We start from the raw sequence: 16,373 nt of genomic DNA, 5'->3' as shown, positions 1-16,373 counted from the left end.
CTGCTGTCCCCATTTTGATACTGGGTGAGCAACACCTAGTCTGCCTCTCTCACAACACCTTCATAAAATCATAGAAACATGAAGTTGGAAGGGGTCTGTAAAGTCATTAAGTCCAAGCCCCTGCTCAATACAGGGATACAAATCAGAGGATATCTGCCAGGTGGTTGTCTAAGCTTCTTTTTAATGCCTCCAGAGTTGGAGCATCCACCACCTCGTGAGGTAATAGGTGTTTTCTCCCTATGGCCACCAGAAATGTCCAGTAGAGAATATTCCCAGGAGAGTCTCTCCAGGTGATGGTGGTAGTTCAGTCTATAGAATGGGTCGAACAACTCTGTATCTAACATTGCTGTGGTATACAGCGGCCCACGTGTGAAGAGTGTTTCTTATCAATGTCTCTGTACTGTGTGGGCTTTAACCCTAATGTTAGGAGATTCAAAGGGTGATGCACACAATCAACGCTATTAAGCATTAATCCAAAGGCCTTAGGAGGCTTGTTTTTCCTGAAAAGGAGGGGGGGGGTAAGGCAGTCACCTTTATACTTCTTTGCCACAGGCCATGATCATATCCAGATGTTATTAAATGAAACAAAAGGGGATATACAGAAGACACTCTTTTGGTCCTGTGAAGCCACACATCTGTGAGACTGAAACATCTATTTTCTGAGTTGAACCTGTGACCAGAAAAGGGTTTTGATGTCCTTGAAATGCTTTCTGTCAGGAGCGGCAGAAAAGGGCACCCCCTCATTGACCTCTTTTCACAGAAAGAATGTCCACTATTGATTTCTTTCCTACACTGGATTCTCAAAAGTGTTGTCTCTTTAGTGGCACAGAGGGACCATGCTAACATAGCCGTCTCATGATAACATAGCCACCCCTTTCCTGTTTGCATTCTCTTTTAAGAACATTGATGACTTGCATTCTCTTTGAGTTGGCCGGATTCTGATAGGTATCCTGGTGTAATTGCTTTTGCCCATTGTAATTCGAAGTCCTCCTGAATCATGAGCAAGGCAAGTGCACAATTATAGCACCAGTGCGAGTGAAACCAAACTCCCACTTCTTTGCTGTTTGTTTGCACATAGTCCCTACTACATTCACTCAGACACACAGATTTTGACTCAAAACAAAGCCTCTCCTTCATCCTAGCTTTCGATAAAGGCAGAAAGACTCTAATCTATAGCTGGCATGTGTTGAACGTATTTCCCTTTATATGACACAGGTACTGTATCTCTGAATTTTCTGGGACATTTCTAATCCATTTTGGATTAACGTCAGGAGAAGAATTTCTCTTGGACCCCGCTGGAGTTGGAGCTGCTTCTCAGAAGAGCAGGGTTGTGAGATCACTTGCATTTAACCTTTTTGAAGGAACAATGTCGCTTGAAATGATTAGAAGTAGACAAAACAAGGGAAAAATTTCTCATGGTGAGAGAACTGATCTAAACGACCTTAGCGAGCTTTTCCAACTCCAACGTTTCTGCGCTTACAGGATTTGGAATCCATTTGTTAAACATTATGGGATGCATTTTCCACATAGATGGCTAGGCAGAAACCCAATCATTTTCTGGAGCCGACAGGCAGGGTGTTGCAACCTCAATTTGCAGGCAATGGCACGATCTTTTGTCTTTAACCCACATTTCAGAGCGATGCTTTCCACAGCAAAAACCACTGTGATAAAGCAGTTTTTATTATTTAAAAGGCGTTTAGCAGTGACTGATGCTCTGCTGGACCCCAATGGCTAAGATCAAGCATAAACACTATTTAAGCTACTTTGCTGAGACAAAAGAGGGCATTTTGGGGTCTGTGGTGGAAAATCCAAATGGCGCCCTTTCCTGTGGAGATAAACAACAACAACAACAACAACAACAACGACGATGACGACGAATTAAAGATGAAACCGCATACACTGACATGAGAATAAGCCCAACTGAATATAAGGAAACATGGGGTAGGATTACATTGTAAAGCAAGCATGGATGGGTTTAACCCATAAGTCATTGACCCCTCACTGTCTTTTCACAGTAGCCTAAGTGTCTGCATATTGCATCATGTTTTACCCTGTTCCAGTGTTCTGGTGAAAGCCGGCCAGACCAATATGTTGATCATTCATCCTTGCTGTGTGTTTGTTGTGAAGAAACAGTTGGCTTGCTTCCCAGTCATATGCTTACTTAGCAGCTGGGGGAGAAAAAGCTTGATGGAACTTGTAGCTTGGGATATCTGGAAGGCTCCAGGCTCACCTATGCCCAGGAGAGCATGAGGCCGAAAGTTGGCAATGGCTCTTAGAAGAACACTGAAAATGGTTTCACTTCCCACATATGGTCCCTTCCAGAGGGTTGTATTATAGCTCCAACTACCCTTAGATGGAGTAGCCAGGAGAAGACCCATTGAGGATGGGAGTTGTATTACAACTTAACTGGAAGGCACCAGGAAGCCTGGTCTATGCCTGCCTGATTGTCTCATCACCAAGTTCAGTCCAACAAGTGTTGCAGGGTGTGTGTGTTTTTCTGCGAAAGAAAAAGATCAGGCATTACCACGAGCCACGGTGAGCCCTCAAACTCCTTTCCCTCTCTGGAAAGAAAATGCCTCTAGGCTTCAGGTGTGACTGCAAGGCACCTCTTTAGGAGAAGAGGAACTCAAGAGATTGCCCTGCTTTGGAGCCCAACTTCTTTTATGAAAGATCCCAGCATTCTTTGTGGGAAGCTGGCCCTCCTCCTCTTTCCCAGGGACTTTGACACCTTCCAAGAGTGTCGGCTGCTAGGCAACAGGACAGATCCACCCCAGTTTTTGCCTCTGTCCCAGATTCTTTGATTCACAGACACAGACCTGACTGGGAAGCGGCTGGTGCTGCTGATTCAGCTTAAGAGCTCAGCCTGAACTTGTGTAACGATTCCAGATGCCCTGATGGTGACAAAGAGCCCCGGGGTGGAATCTTGCTTGGAGTCAGAGTCAAACCAGATTACCCCATATGCTCCCAGGCTTGGCTACAGGAGATCGAACATTGCAGGCCTGTGAGTTACCGTACATCTATATAGGGGCTTTGCAGTCCAGCAGCAAACTTCTTCTTGTGACAGGCATTTTGCACATTTCCTCATTCAGCTGATTGTGGGTGCTGTTCTATTTTAAACCCACGTGGAAGTATGAGTTTGAGGCCCATCTGCTACCGGCCCTAACCCAGATGATACAGAGCCTACCCACAGCATCCTTTCCTCCTTCAGACAGTTCCAGGAACAAGCAGTGAGTCAGCCACGCAGCTGAGCTCGTATTTAGCTAACCCTGCTGTCCTGCCGGTGCTGGTGGCAGGATGCAGAGCTCGGCAACAGCCGCCTTCCAGGTGTGAAGCTTTTGTCATTATTTTTTTCATTGCTGAAATGGGACCTCGCTTGGAAGGCGAGGGCTTGGGCAAAAGTCACAGCCATGCGCCAACTGTTCTGGTCACAGGGAATGTTGTGCAATCAAAAATGGCTTGGTAGCAGCTTGCAAATTAGCATTTCTGTTCTTTTTTAATTTTTTTTCTTCACTCAGGGTCACAGGGTTTCTCTTTACTGAGCAACAAAACATTGCTATGGTGAAAACTATGCCCTATTTCAGGAACAGCGCTCTCTCTCTCTCTCTCTCTCTCTCTCTGCATGCATAGTCATGATGATAGATGGTTGTATCTTTCTATTTTAAATTTATCTGGTGCATCCCCTATAATTGTGTAGGGTCTCCGTCTTTGGTTCCTAAAGGCCTACCTTGCATCACCTAGCCTTACAGTTTCATGTAGCAAGTATCATAGTGAACAGAGCTTTTATCTGAGAAACCTCTGACTTATCTCTTAGCCTAGTACTGATATAATAATAATGTGCCATTGAATCAATTCTGACTTAAGGTGACCCTTTTCAGTGTTTTCCAGGTAAAGAGTACTCAGAAGTGATTCACCATTCCCATCTTACACCTTAAAGTTAAATACACACCATGGATGTTTTGCTGAGTTCCTTCAAGAAGGGTAGGATAAAAACCGGACATGGTTTATTGCTCTGTCTCCCTGCTTCCTAAGACTATGTGTATGCTAGACAGAAGACATTAAAGTCATGTTCCTTCCCTTCAGAAAACTCCATGAAACTAACAGAGCAGACTCTCTCATCCCTTCAAACTACAGCTCCCAGTATGCTTCCATGACATTCACCTCGCTCACATTCTTTGCTCCTGTTTCTTATTTTTCATTGACGCTCTTGTGAGAACAGCACTGGGAAATTGAAAAGGAGGCCCTTCAGTTTTATCACCCTCCAATGTATTTTATAACATTTCCGGGAGTGTGTAGGATCCATGTTTGGCTACTGAGGTGATGCCTTGGAAAGTTGCAAATAAGCAGGAGATCTTACTGGTACAGATTGTGAGGCAGTGATGGAACTATGGGGGCTGCTTGGTTAATGTCATGTGGGTATTTAGTTCCTCGGCTGCCAGCAGTGTCTACATAGGTCTCTACAAGTAGGACCCACATCCCACGTTGAGTGCTGGCATCAGGCAGAGTGAGTTGACTGCTTCAGGTGGCAGATAGCGACAGGCAACAGGTGGCAGTCTCCCATTCTTCCTATTTCTTTATTTAAAATATTTTTATCCCACCTTTGTCCTTAAAAAGATCTCTGTGTCCCTGGACTGTTTCTCTCTGCTGGAGGAGATGGCTGTGTGTGCCGTATGGCACGTTCTGCTGGCTTTCTGTGCATGTCCAGCTAACCCATATCTCTTCCTGAACGGCATTTGCACAATTTTTCAGATCTCATGATATTTGTACAGTCAGCTTCTGGAGCCCATCAATGGAAACGTTTGAGAGCTCTTCGTATCTGTGGTGCCTCAGAATGCTATTCTGTGTGTTTAACTGAAAACAGTAAAAACTCCAAATCTGTTCTGGGTCAGCCAGAGTGCAAAGGCTGTTGTCATCATGAAGCCCTCTGGCTGACACAGAGCGAACCCAGATCAACTGGTTTGTGCTGAAAGTTCAGTGCAGTAACTCACTTCCAGGGTGGTTTTAACAAGCCGTTTCCCAATGCTGTCGACACGATTTCCCTCTGGACTCTAGGTGCTGCCTGTGATGTTTATTACCAGCAGGTTTGGATTTATGTCTTAAAGCACAAAGTCCATTAGTATAGGAGTGGGCAGATTGCAGGCTTTAAAGATCCAGCCAGGCTTTTACACACACACACACACAAAGGCCAAAATGTGTGTATCACCACATCCACTCCAGGTTACCCTAGTCTTCCTTCATTTACAAGGAAGGGTAATCTTGGTGCTGCAGTTGTGAAAATAACAACTAGTCAAATCTCCTTAGGATGCTATTGCTGACCACTCAAGACTTTCCAGTAGATGTGACTCTCCCCCCCCCAAATGAGTGGCTGAAATCTAGTTGCTTAGTGTAGTAAGTTGCAACTAGAGTAGGCCCAATTGAATCAATGCACTTTATAGAGAGAGCTAACACACCAAATCCCCACCCCCTCCAATTCAGTGGAGCTACTATAGTGTGACTTGCTACAGGATTTCAATCACTTGAGTCCTGGACATCTAAGGACTGAAGCGGGTTGGCCATTTGTGTTTGAAATGACACCAGCGGTTCCAGCCTCTACCCAGCTCTCAGAATAGTCAGTCTTAGTAAATTGTTTCTGGACATTTAAAAGGCAACGAGATTGCTTTAAATGGCAAAGTTTTCCATCAGAGGTCTTAGGAGTTCTTCCCTTCTCAGCAAAGTCTTTGAGGATGGTGATGATGATGCACAGGAGTAGGGTAATTGCAGAGATAAGCAGCACCCTAGGAGCGCAAGTGTGTTCCTTACGCTGCATAACAACCAACTAGGCCTTTGCTCCAGCAATCTGAAGGGTTTCGGCCAGAGAGGATTCCAAGAAGTGTTTTGAGGCATGCTTACGGTTTGCTCTCACATGACACTGAATTTGCTTCAGCCCTCTTGTGACAGGCAGCCTTTATCCTCCTTAACAGAAACATCCGCAGCTGTACCGCAGCAAGCACTGGGCTTCTGAGAGTTACTTCATCACAGCTTGACAGCTGTGTCCCCTGACCATTATCTGGTGGCTGCATACTTCAGCACCAGAGTCAATGTACTGCATGCAATCCACTACGGAGCAGGCTGACAGTGCTGCTTCCTCTCCCAGAGTATATCTTCTACTGCTACTCAGAGCCCTACAGTTTATCTGTGGTCAGCTTTCTTACCCATTTCCTGCCAGCTGCTACTGGTCGTTCAGTCACATTGCACATGCATGCAGGCAATAAGGTCTTGGACTGCACCGTTTATTCACCGAAACTCTGTCTATGCACAGGATTTCCTACCGTTGAGTAGCATAGTGCTAATGGCTAATATGTCATCACTGGTTTTTTTTCTCTTTCTCCATAAACAATGTTAAAGGAAGAGGGTGCCTTTTTTAACGTCTTAAAATAAATAAATTGACAGTGAAATTCGGGAGCTTATTAGCACTGCATGTTTGTAAGCATCAAATCTAGTTTTTTTTCCACACACCCTTGCACTCCCTAGTGTGTTCTGGTGGGAATGGATTTTTAGAATTAAATTCATTTTTCATGCAGTGGATTTCAGAGCCTTTACTTCTAGGAACTGGGAGATGATGTAGGTTGCAATACTTAGGAAACTTGGGGTTCTGTCGGACAGGGCAAACGTTGCACTGCATTTGGTAGCTGTGGATATGGTTCATCTTGAAGGAGACTGGATCTTACATGGATTACAGCTCTTTTTAAAGCCACTATTCAGGAAAATGCTCTTTTCAATAAATCCCAGGGATTCCTTAATAATTGTGTAGGAAATTCCCTTCCTAGAGAAGTTTCAGAGCTTCTGATAAAGAAGCATGAATAACAGAAATGATAGTTTTCACAGGAAGCACCACTGTTTGAACTCTGCCCATTGAACAAACCCCGAAACAAGATCAACCATCCCTTTAGCAGGGATAAAAAGCAGGGAAGGGCATGAATTTTGTCATTGTTGTAACTGAGACATTTGTTGTGCTATTTGCAGACATGCAGTATGCAAATGATTTTTTTAAAAAATTAAGTAAGTAAAGATATTAACTTGTTTATTTGAGGCCAAACTAGATGTGAAGGGGGGCTATTTGTTCACATGTTCTCCTGTCCCCATATAAGGCACAGTACGTGGTGGTACAAAAGGGTAGTAATAGGCATGGACAAAGTCTTTGGACTAATGTGCAAAACCGGATGGAAACAGGAATCCTTATACACTATAATCCTTATACACTATAAGGATTGTTATTGTGTGTGATTATGGAAGAATGATTATTGTATTGGCTTTCAGTATTGTATTGTATTGGCTTTCAGTAGCCAAGCCACACAGTTAGGGTGTATGTAAACCCCTTCACCCCACTCACAGGCATTTGTCTCCCTTTCCCCCCATGCATGGGAAGGTGCTATTTCTCTCCCCACACCATCTTTCTCTGTTTAAATAGAGATCTGGAAATGCATAAGAGAAGGTCATAGATCACGTGACAGAGGGAGACAGAATGTCTCCTGAAGGGTACAAGGCGGGTTATCCCTGAGCCTCTGTTTTGGGAGTAAACAGCAAGTCAAGGAGCTACTGTGTATCCCTAAGCACAGAGAAGCAATGCAAAGAATATTCTCTTTCACCCCTGTGCCTAGGACACTGGTTTATACGGAGTCAGAGCATTTGTTCACTGAGCTTATTATTACCTGCACTTGATTGGTACTGGCAGGCCAAAGTTTCCGGCAGGAATTTTTCTCAGCCTTACCTAGCGATACAATGCTTCACAATCTGGAACTTTGGCATGTCTTGCCTGAGATCTTCCACTGATTGTCTATGGCAGTGGTTCCCCAGATGTTCTTGGCCTAAAACTCCCAGAAGCCTTCACCACTAGCTGTGCTGGCCAAGATGTCTGGCAGTTGCAGGCCAAGAACATCTGTGGACCGAGGCTGGGAACCACTGGTCTATGGCATTGCTATGCCACAGTTGTATGCCACAGTTCTGTCCCGTTTTCCCTGGTTCTAGTACTAAAGGTGAATCCAATATGGGGGCAGAGAATACCGAGGAGAGTCGGTTAAGTGTTAGGGTTCCTGTTAAGTCCGATGTTGCTTTGTGTTTCAGGCAGTTTGGCTTGTTGAAGGTATATACTACTTTTCCTTGTGTGCAAAAACGTATGTCACAACTCAAATTCCAAGCTCTGCATAGCAAGTCTGTAAGCTGACCGGAAAAACTGGCCTGGCATGTTTTTGTGCCTTTCAGAAAACAGATGGCCGTGTGCAGGAAGCAGGAGGTGATGCTTTGTCCAACATAAACCCTCACAGGTGAAAGACCTATGAAAGGCAGAGCAGGGCTGGCTTAAAAAAGAGAGAGAGAGAAGTTAACATTGCTGCTCACTTGCAAAGATCGCTGGGTAGATGTTGGGGAGGTCGTGACCCCTCCTGCCTCCATACAGGCCTAGCACAGGAACAGTGCGAGCGCGTTACATCTTGAACTTCTGCCTTTGGGGCAACTGTTAATTGCACAGGAGCCTTGCCAGGGAAAATCTGGCAGCTCCTTGGGGGATTGTTGTTGTGTGTCAAAGCTAGGCAACTATTAATTGTGCTCTGTAATAAGCTGGGCAGCCTTCTTTATGAAGTCATGGCTGCAGCTGGAAGCACTCCATAAGCCTGGCATGCTGCTATTCCCGCTTTCTTAGTAATATACTTTGATTTGCTGTAGTTCATTCCCTTCCACAGTCTGCTTTTTGTAGATAACATAAAGCACTTGCCAGAGTGGTTGATAACTGAATGTACGAAGCGTGACATTTCCCTAGATATATAGTGCACTACATGAACACTTTCCTTTCCTATCAGAACCCAGAAACCAGAGTTGAGTAAGGGCAAATAGCTTGCACGGGTCCTTAAGGACGGCAGCCAGTGACGCTTTCTGCAGTCAAATTATTTCACTGCTGTCTGGCACATATGCTAAAGCAGAACGTACTTGACAGCATCTACTGTGTTTCCCTGAAAATTATATTAATTTTTTGCTCCAAAAATCGTATTAGGGCTTATTTTCAGGGGATGTTTAATTTTTTTCATGGACAACAATCTACATTTATTCAAATACATTCATGTCATTTTCTTCTGGTTTCTGCACAGTGGTGGAAGGTGGGGTTTCATTTAACTGGGGCTTATTTTTGGGGTAGGTCTTATATCATGAGCCTCCTGAAAAATCATACTAGGGCTTATTTTCAGGGTAGGTCTTATTTTCGGGGAAACAGGGTAGACAGAACACATTTATTTATTTAGTTTATTAATTTATTTACAAGATTTTTTAGCCGCGCCATCACCAGTGGTCTCTGAGCGACGTACAACAATATTAAAATTATAAAAACATTAAAACCACTAAAAAGAGGCAATATTATACAGTGGTGCTTCGTCTTACGAACGTCCTGACATATGACCATTTTGAGTTACGACCAGCTCCAGCTGCAAAATTTTGCTTCGACTTGCGGCCGGAGCTTCCAGTTACGAACAGAAAAAGGCAGGGAAAAAGGCGGGGAATTCAAATTGCTAACAACTGCTAGGTGAAGAGGCTGCTTCTTTGTAGCTCTTTTGCCCCAATGGTTAGAGTGAGTGCGATTGGAGGAGGCTTCGGACTGCCTAGTAAGGTAAGGTGCTGCTTTCTGCTTTTTAAAAACTGTTCTGGGTGGGTTTTGCAGTGTGGTTTTGGGCTGGGCGGGTTATGTTTCTGTGATGTGATGGGTCTTGCAGGGTTTGTTTATTTTTTGGTTCCCCCCCATTTCCGATGGACCTTGGGGGGGTTGTTTGCTTTTTGGTTCCCCCCCATTTCCGATGGGTCTTGCACAGTTTGCTTGCTTTTTGCTTTGCTTTTTTGCATTTCCAATGGGTCTTGCACAGTTTGTTTGCTTCCCCCCCCCTCGGCCGGAACAGATTAATTGCATTTATGATGGGGTGTTGCAGTGTTTTGGAGATTTTTTGGTGATTTTTTTCTTTGGCTGGAACGGATTAATTGCATTTCAGTGCATTCCTATGGAAAATGGTGCTTCAACTTATGATCATTTCGTGTTACAACCGGAGTTCCGGAACCAATTAAGTCCATAAGTCGAGGCACCACTGTAATAATATCCTATATTAAAAACAATCATTAAAATATTAATATTAATACATCCTGCTGCTCATATGGCCAGATAAAGAATACTATTTAATTAAGATGCTGGCTAAACAGAAAGGTCTCTGCCTGACGCCGAAAAGCCAAAAGTGTTGGAGCCAGGCAGATCTCTATAGGGAGGGCATTCCAAAGTTGGGGAGCAACAGCCGAGAAGGCCCTATTTCGACATGCCAAGGAAATGGTCCTTTAACCTATCTGGCGGGGCACCTACCAGCAGCACTTCCGACTTGTCTGGATTGAGCCTCAGTTTATTGACACTCATCCAGTCCATTACTGAGTCCAGGCACGAGTTCAAAACGTCGACTTCCACACCTGGATTGGTAGAGAATGTGAGGTAGAGCTGGGTGTCGTCAGCATATTGCTGACTCCTCAGCCTCAACCTCCTAACGACCTCCCCCAGTGGTTTCATGTAGATATTGAATAGCGTGGGGGACAGTATAGAGCCCTGAGGAACCCCATGATGCAACCACCATGGACCAGAGCTACTGTACCCCAGCACCATCTTCTGGACTCAATCAGCCAGGTAGGAGAGGAACCATCATAAAACAGTGCCTCCCATTCCCATCCCAGCCAATCTGTCCAGAAGGACACCATGGTCGATGGTGTCGAAAGCCACTGAGAGGTCTAGGAGAATCAACAGGGATGCATTCCCCCTGTCTTTCTCCCAGCAAAGGTCATAAAACAGGGTGACCAAGGCAGTCTCGGTCCCATAACCCCGCCTGAAACCCGATTGAAATGGATCTAGATAATCTGTTTCATCCAGGAGAGCCTGGAGCTGCTCAGCCACCACACGTTTCAACACCTTGCCCAGAAAAGGGAGGTTCACTACTGGTTGGAAGTTGATCACTAGACCTGGGTCCAGATTAGGGTTTTTTAGGAGTGGGCGGATCACTGCCTCCTTTAATGAGGCGGGGACCACTCCCTCTCTTAATGAGGAGCTGATGACCTCCAGGATCCAGGTGTGAACTCCCCTGGCAGATTCCTTTATTAGCCATGATGGGCAATGGTCGAGTTGCATAGTTGGCCTCTTACACATGTAAGAGGCCAACATTCTGTAGGCATCCTTCAATCTTGAGAGACTATGGTATCGTGCTGTGTACGGAGGTCTTGGAACAGCTGAGAAGGCCAATTCAAGAGTGACAATCTCTTCCACACTGAAGACAAATCTGATCTGTCCCTTGTCCAGTTCCCTGGTTTTGCTCATTTCGGGACTGCCTCTTTGCCTCGGCCTGCTGTACAAGTGTCTCTTCAAATTGGGAGAGGCCATAATGCACCGCCTGCCTCCAGGCTGAACGCTCAGATGTCAAGGTTTCCCATCAGTTGAGGTCCTTTCCTAAGGCCTTCAGATTCTGCTTGCAGATATCCTTGTATCGCAGCTGTGGTCTCCCTCTGGGGTGATTTCCTCGCACTAATTCCCCATACAGGAGGCCATTCTACGACATGCCCAAGCCAACGTAGATGGCGCTGTTTCAGTAAGAGGCCAACAACAAAAGCATTAACAGCAACAACCTCTGCTGTGGTTCTGCTTTGGAACAGAATATTTTAGAGCAGTGGCTCCCAACTTTGGGTCCCCAGATGTTCTTGGCCTACAACTCACAGAAATCTGGGCAGCACGCCTAGTGGTGAAGGCTTCTGGGAGTTGTAGTCCAAGAACATCTGGGGACCCAAGTCTGGGAAGCACTGTTTTAGAGCAATGTGTAAAGTGCACTTGTTAGGCAGATACAGAGATTCAAAAAGTTGCATTTTTAGACCATGACTCCCAGAATTTCTCTGGCTCTCACAATCAGACCAAAACAAATGATTTCTAAGTTTTGGGGAAGTGTGGGCAATTTTCCATGGGAATTACCAGCTTTTTTTTTTTTGGTGAACCACTCACGCGTGGGGATTTTTAAAAAAATGTCAGACTATATTTCCTTTGGGATATTGTGTTGGAGGACACATTTCAGTGGTGCGCACAGTTCTGTAAGCCAACAATCCCCAATCCCCGGTCCCCAGCCCAGTGCCAGTCCCTGGGCTGGGCCTGACTGGGCCGCCGACAGAGACCTCCCCCCACCCCCCTGTGCGCACTCACCCCTGCGTCGCCCGTTTGCACCTCCGCGCATGCTCCGGCTTGCTTGCACGAGCGCCGCACTGCCATTTGCACATGCACGCGGGTGCGTACAGGCCTGCATGAGCACGTGCTGCCGTTTGCACATGCTCATGAGCGGTCATGCCCATGCACAAATGGTGACACTCTCTCGTGTGGGCCTGTGCATGTCTGCGTGCATGCGCAAATGGTGGCAGTGTGCTCGTGCCGGTGCACGGGTGCCCATGCAAGTGCACATGCATGCTTGTTTGTGCATGTGTGCAAGCGCAGGAGTGCCCCGCCTTCCCCAGCCGGTCCGCAGACCGTAAAAGGTTGAGGAACATTGGTGTAAGCGGACTGCCCTGCTAGAGAAGGTAGTGGGGCCAGAGGTTAAAGCAATAGGCCCGCTCCTTTTTTTCCTCTCACTCCTTAACGTTTCACCTTCAAAGATGGTTGCCTGCCAAAAGAGATAAAGATGGCTGTCATTAGCACTTGGACTTGATAGTCTGAAGAAAGAAATATGCAAATTACCTACTCCTGTTCTACCTTCCTACTACAATTCAGTGGCTGAAATCCTGTTGCCCAGTGTAGTAGGCTGCAACTTGTTGTTGTTGTTTAGTTGTTAAGTCGTGTCTGGCTCTTCACGACCCCATGGACCAGAGCATGCCAGGCCCTCTTGTCTTCCACTGCCTCCTGGAGTTTGGTCAAATTCACGTTGGTCGCTTCAATGACACTGTCCAACCATCTTGTCCTCTGTCGTTCCCAGGCTGCAACTAGAGTAGACCAATCAAATCAGCGGTGATTTGATGAGTCAACTCCTCTGGAAATGTTCATTGATCCAGTGGGCCTACTCTCATTGCTACTTATTATACTACACCACAGGATTTCAGTCAGTGTGGACGATAGGGTTGAAATGTTAGTTTTTTATAAGTGGAGAAGGCAGATAAAATTTAGACAGAGGGACAATTCACACAAAAGATAAAAGGCCTGTTTTGGGGCGGTATCAAGGCGGAACTGCAGTAAAATAACTGGGAAGGAAGAAAAGAATGTTGTGCAGTAAAAGAGTATCATATTTACATTTTTCACTTCCACATGAAATATGTATGCTTCTAAGTGATAATTGCATGTCTTGTAAAGCTCGGGGGGGGGGGGGGTGGAGGAGAAGAGATTGCCTTTTCTATATGTATCAGGGAAAGGCAAAGCAAAAATAAAAAAATAAAAAAGACAAAAATGTTGTATATAGCAGTTGTCTAAAAGACTAACTGCTATATTTTAATGTGAGCTCTCTCCTGTTTTTGCCTTTTCTATATGGTATACCTATATGGTATTTTATTCATTTCCTGTGTTAATCTATAAAGAGCTGAAGGAGGATTTAGAGCAGGGATGGGGATTGTGTGGCGCTTCAGATGTAGAGGGACCTAGCCAGGGTAGTCATTGATGAGGGATGCTAGGAGCTGCAGGTTGACCACATTCAGAGGGCCACAAGTTGTCCCTTTCTTATTCAGACTTTCCTCCTGGTCCTCAGCCTTGTGCTTCATAGAGTGATTTCCATTTCAAATGTAATGAAATTAGTTGCTTCTCCTCCCAAAGGTGACTCCACCGACATGTCCTCCTTGTAGAAGGTTCTCAAGATATGTCCCCTGTCACTCTGTTCCCCTGGTCCATTTGTTCCAGCTTAAAAAGCCCTTGAGGGCTCCCTGGGTTGTCAGCTAGGGTTGAAACTTTGCAAAGCAGTGGAAAAAGATCCAGCCAACCATTTCCCCATCTTCTTAACAGCAGCATAGTGTGAGGATTGTTTTTCTCCATACCACCAAATCTGCTGATATCTTCAAATCAAGTGTGTGTGTGTGTGTGTGTGTGTGTGTGTGTGTGTGTGTGTGTGTGTGTGCGTGTGTGCGCGTGCGCATAAAAATCAAGCCACTGCATTGTTTTTAGTATGTTTGAAATCCCATGTTTCGTACACCTTGACCAATTTCTGCATCCATCTTCTTCCACCTCTGTTGTTGGTTGGAACTTTAGTCCTCTTTTCTTCTAGCAAAGGAAAGAGGAAAAATCGGCAACGGGGCAGAGGGGAGATGAATGATGCGAGGCAAGCAGGTCAACATGAAGAGGATGGGATAGTCTACCCATTCACTTGCCGTCTTGTGATATTTGCATGAAGACATGGCCACGTATGCTCTCAGTGCACATGTATGAACTCGCACATGTTCTAAGCACAACAGTGGTGCATCTTGGACTGAGTATGTCATATTCACAAAGTGCTATTCCTAAGGAGAATTTTATTGAACCTACAAGAATTAAAATAGACAAAGTGATTATACTGGGAAATAGCAGGGGTTCAGCAATAAAATATATATAGGGAAACAGACTCAAAGGAAGCAAACTTGCATGGCTGAAGGGGTTCTGAGATTCAAGCTGGTACTGCAAGGTAGCGCAGTGTCTGAGCAGAATATTTGCTAAGGCAATAAAAGAATAAGAGGAAAGAAAGAAAAGATCATTCCCTGAACTGCATAAACACATACGAAGGAGGAGTGATAGATTAGGGATCTACTAAAGTATGTGGGAAATATTCCCAGAAGATAGATAAGGGTTGACAAGATTGCCTCTCCTTAGTCTTGTTAGATGATGTGGAAGCCGGAACCATATAAGGGGATTCCTGAGCATGGATCCCTAGAGAGGACAGGTTAACACAGGCCCAGGGCTAGACTGACTAAAGTGATCTGGCCCCTTATCAGTCATGCACCCACTTAGCCTGTTCTGCCTGGATCGCAATCTTTGCTGGCCTACCTGGCAAATCCAGGGAGAACAGATAGGATGAAGAAAGATGGGCAGGCTTGATGAAAATGCAGAACCTTCTAGGCTGTTTGCTCTCCGGACAATCCTTGTGGTACAAAAACAAAAGAAGGTGATCCCATCTATACGGCTTCTCTACAGGAAGGTTGCCCTGTTAGATGACCCCTTTGGCTTGGCCATTCAGGTCTTCCATGGCATTTTGATAAGGGTCATTTAGACGTATGACTCATTTGAGACCAGAGTCTCTTTCTTCTCAGCTCCTGTTTTTAAACAATACTTGTCCTTAGTTGTTCCAGTTAAAAGAGTTGGTGGCATGTTAAAAGACATGGTGTGCATACATGTCTTGGCAAAAATGAGACTCTGCAAGGGTGTTGTACAACCCTGGCCAGTTTAGTAACAAAGCAGAATCATGAAGTTGACGCAAAAAAGAGTCGTTTTCTCATCATTGTAAGCTTCACCCTGACAAAGCTTGAGTTCCAGATATTTGTTTGCCTGCTCCCCACTGCAAATCCGGCGGGACTCTGCTCCATTTCCCCTCACAATCTAGCTTTTCATTAGACTCACGGAGAAAACAACCTTCCCTTGTCTTTCTTGATTATTGGGGGATGGGAATGCATTGTGTTCATATGTTCATATATGCATGCATATATATGCTTGTGCATGTAGTCCCCATTTCCTTAGCCAACAGCAAATATGGTTCTTATGGCCAAAAGGATTGTGGTGGCTTTTACATGATCATTTCTAAAACATGATTGCTTTGTTCATGAACTCTGAATATTATTTTAGAGATGGCTAGGAAAAAGAACTGACCTCAGTGTATTCAGCAGAAAAAAAGTAGATCATAAATTTTAAGAAAATGTTCTGCAGAATGTTCAACGTAATGTACCTCAGTTGCTTTGTACACCAGGCTTTAAAGACAACTGTTTATGAAGTGTGGCTTTGCTCTGCCATTTAATTTGCATATATATATGGAACAATATTGTTCTACAATCTTAGGCTGAAACTGAACTAAATAATCCCCTGGAGGATTCTGAAGTAGAGGTGCAAAAGCCACAGTGAGGAAGTAGTGGGAAGTGTAAAGGGCATTATGGGACAGTTATAGAAAAATTAAATCAACTTTATGGTCATGGAGAGTGATTTTGACAAATACAGCATGCTAAATGTTTAACATAGGTTGCCTGTGTGCTGGTTCTAAAAGATATAAAGATTATTCTGTACACTGAATCCACCCCAGGTATTAACATGTATATCAGATATTACTCAGTATTATATTCTTATTAAAACTAGTAGTGTGGTGCAGTGGATAGAGAGATGGATTAGGGCTAGAGATGAGCACTAGAAATCAGCAGGGTTTGTTTCCCAGCCGAAC

The sequence above is a fragment of the Pogona vitticeps genome, chromosome 1, assembly GCF_051106095.1.
Source record: "Pogona vitticeps strain Pit_001003342236 chromosome 1, PviZW2.1, whole genome shotgun sequence".
NCBI classification, from domain to species: domain Eukaryota; kingdom Metazoa; phylum Chordata; class Lepidosauria; order Squamata; family Agamidae; genus Pogona; species Pogona vitticeps.
This window is presented reverse-complemented; position numbering follows the sequence as displayed.